This window comes from Cynara cardunculus (assembly GCF_001531365.2).
Source record: "Cynara cardunculus var. scolymus isolate 2C chromosome LG 12, CcrdV1, whole genome shotgun sequence".
Lineage (NCBI taxonomy): Eukaryota > Viridiplantae > Streptophyta > Magnoliopsida > Asterales > Asteraceae > Cynara > Cynara cardunculus.
In genome coordinates, this window is record NC_037539.1 from 5,559,048 (window position 1) to 5,562,568 (window position 3,521).

Here is a 3,521-nt window from a genome sequence, read left to right on the forward strand (position 1 = left end):
ATTTGATTGTGTTTATCTGCAGTTAGTTACACGAATTCAGATATGGAGCTTTAATAAGTTGTACATACGCACAATTTACTTGTAATCTTGAGTTTTAAGTAATATGMATTAATAAACAGTACTTTACGCATAAAAAGTGGTTTTTAAGAGTTTTTGCCAAATGATTTATAATACATAATATATATTTTTTATATATAATTTAATTTAAGTTTAATAATAAAACAATTTATTCTTGGTTTAATATTATAAATTTTATAAAAATAATAATTAAATATTTTCTTAGAATTTAATGATTATACTAATTATATTTTAGATTTTTTATATTTAAAATGAGATGTTTATCATGTATTTGATTGTGTTTATCTGCAGTTAGTTACACGAATTCAGATATGGGATGAAATCGGATATGGATGAAATCGTTTAGGGATAAACGAGTTTAAGAGTTTTAAGAGTTTTTAAGAATTTTAGCCAAATGTTTTATAATATAGTATAGATATTTGGTTTTGTTATATATATTTAATGATTTAAATTAATAAATCAAAAAGTATTAAGGTTTAAAATGAAATTTATATTGAAAGAGGAGATAAAATGAAAATTTAAGGGGATAAAATGAAAATAGTTATTGTTCGAATAAGAGACGGTAGAATAAATCATTAAACAAAATGTCTTAAATGACTCTAGAGAATCAAAAGTCAAAATCTTATTTTAAAGAATCTAACATTGATAATAATATTAAAAATATTACATTCATCTATTAAAATATTATTACTCTCTCTAAATATTTATTTTCAAATTTTTTTATTGATGGTCTCACTTGATAAGTATTTTTGGGGTGCTCTCCATATTTGCAGAAAAAACCATTTTCTCTCGTACTTTCTCCAATTTAGAGATAGTTTTGGAGAAACTGTCAGAGCAAAATATTGACACAAAATTCATATTTTCTCCATTTTTAATTAAGAAGTTGTTGAAGATGCTCAGCAAGATTCTTGTTACGAATGTTACGAAACCATGTGAGACGTAAGTCGTGACATGACGGCCACATCAGGCCTCAAGTCTAGAGAGTCCTAACAAGATCATAAAGTTAAGTTTTAAATGTAGCAGGGTCTCCAAAAAGATTGGAACGTCCTTGTCATTTCAATAGCTCTAGCTTAACAGTTAAAAAGGTCATCCCTCTTGCATAACCTATAAAGAGAACTATCAACAAATTAGATTTAAACCAACCAAGATACCGTCATAAGATTTTATTCTTCATTAGATATGAGCTTGAACTTTTCCTTAGCCTCGACTTGCGGAGGCGCATAAGATCTCGAAGCTCGGTCCAGATGGAAGCTCAATAATGCTCGTTTATACGCTGCACGAACCTGGAACAGTCATGAGAAAGGAAGTAAGAATGTGATATTAAAAATGGCATGGCTCTTGCATGCATCGAGGATCTTGTCATTTGTATTATGTCCAAAGGCCACACTTCATTTTAAAAGCTTTTTGGAAAGTAATCTAAAAGGTTTTCACATAAATTGATATGGCATCAGAGTTAGATTCGTTATTCTATTAGGGTGTGTTTCTAAGTGGAACTAAATGGAACTAAGTGGAACACGTATGGGACAAGTCTGTTCACCCTCACCCCCCCTGGAACTAAGTGGAACAAGACATATTTGACAAATATACCCATCGATCTCCATCTCCATCTTCGTCTTCTTCTTCTCCATCTTCGTCGTCTTCTTCTCCATCTCCATCGATCTCCATCTCCATCGATTTCACAGTCCACCTCCATCTCCATCGATCTCCATCTCCATCGATTTCACAGTCCACCTCCATCTCCATCAATCTCCATCTCCATCGATTTCACAGTCCACCTCCATCTCCATCAATCTCCATCTCCATCGATTTCACAGTCCACCTCCATCTCCATCGATCTCCATCTCCATCGATTTCACAGTCCACCTCCATCTCCATCGATCTCCACCTCCATCGATTTCTTCACAGGAGACCTTCATCTCCATCGATCTCTTCACAGGAGATCTTCATCTCGATCGATCTCCATCTCCATCGATTTCTTCACTGGAGACCTCCATCTCCATCGATTTTCACAGCATCCAAGAACAAAGGTACGATCAATTTCTCTCGATTTTTTATGTGTTCTATTTGGATTTCACGAACTGGAGCTCGTTGTTTTTGATGAAATTTGAAATGATTTTTTTATTGATTTTGTATTTTTAGTTGAATCATGAACCAGGTGTTTGATTTTGCCTACTGTTTCGTCGTCTTCTTCATAGCATCGATTTCTTCACAGCATCTACCTTCTCCTCCATCTCCATCGATCTTCATAACTGGTAATCGATTTTGCCTACTGTTTCGATTGATAAATCGATTTTGCCTACTATTTGGATTTTGCCTACTGTTTTGCCTATTGTTTCCCAACACACTCGATTTTGCCTATTGTTTCGTCTGATATGTAGTTATGTACTTGAAATGTCAATAGGGGTAAATTGGTCATTTTAACCAGTTCGGTCATGTTCTGTCATATCCTGTCATGTCTTACCAAACGTTGAACACATGTCCTGTCATGTCCTGTCCTGTCTGCGTACCAAACGCACTCTTAGGGACCTGACACTTTGGAACGTGTAGGGAGTGTCCCAGTCTTCTAGACAGCCTTTTTTCGTCTACATTTGTTGGAATGTTCCTTTTATTTTCAAATACTTTGTGGATAAACCTCATGAAATCTGTATCAGAAACAGAGTCAGGAAACTGGCCAGAAAAACCATGAGATATTTAGTCATTGGATCCATTTTTTTGCCTTTCAACGGGATGTTTTAAGCCGAAAGTGAGCCTTTTTTTGGGTGGTATTCATTGTGGTCCAGAATTATCATATTTTTCCAAAGGGTTTGCAATATTAATTAATAACTTAAATTGTAGATTATTATTTTACAAACTCAATCGTACAAACTTAAAAACTTATTTCTTATTTTGTTTTATATATAAAGCGAAATCTGTGAAATATCCGATATTTATTCCGTATTGTTTCATTTGTGAATCAACAAATAAAAAGCGATTTTATAAGTCTCTATAACTTTATTATGATCATAAATGATATCCATATCATAATTACAATTATTATAATTAATTTAATCACGTGTACCAATCACATTTTGCACTTTTTGATATTGTATTTGATATGGGAATCTTCAAATTTCGTATAATTTATGAATATAAAATAGTGATTATTATTATCGAGAGATTTGAGATCTTAATCTTGATTTAATAGTCAAATTTGTCGACTTTATAAAGTATATTAATTAGTATTAGGGGTGTTCAAAAAAATCGTTGGACCGTTCAAATTGGCCGAACCAAGTCAAATTGGACCCTTTTTGGTGGTTTGAGAGTTCCGGCGGTCCGGTCTGGTTTGGAAAATAGCAAAACCGGGCAGTCCGGTCCGGTCTGTGGTTTGGAACATTTTTTGGGCGGTTTGGACCAAACTGACCGCCAAATATATATATATATATATATATATATATATATATATA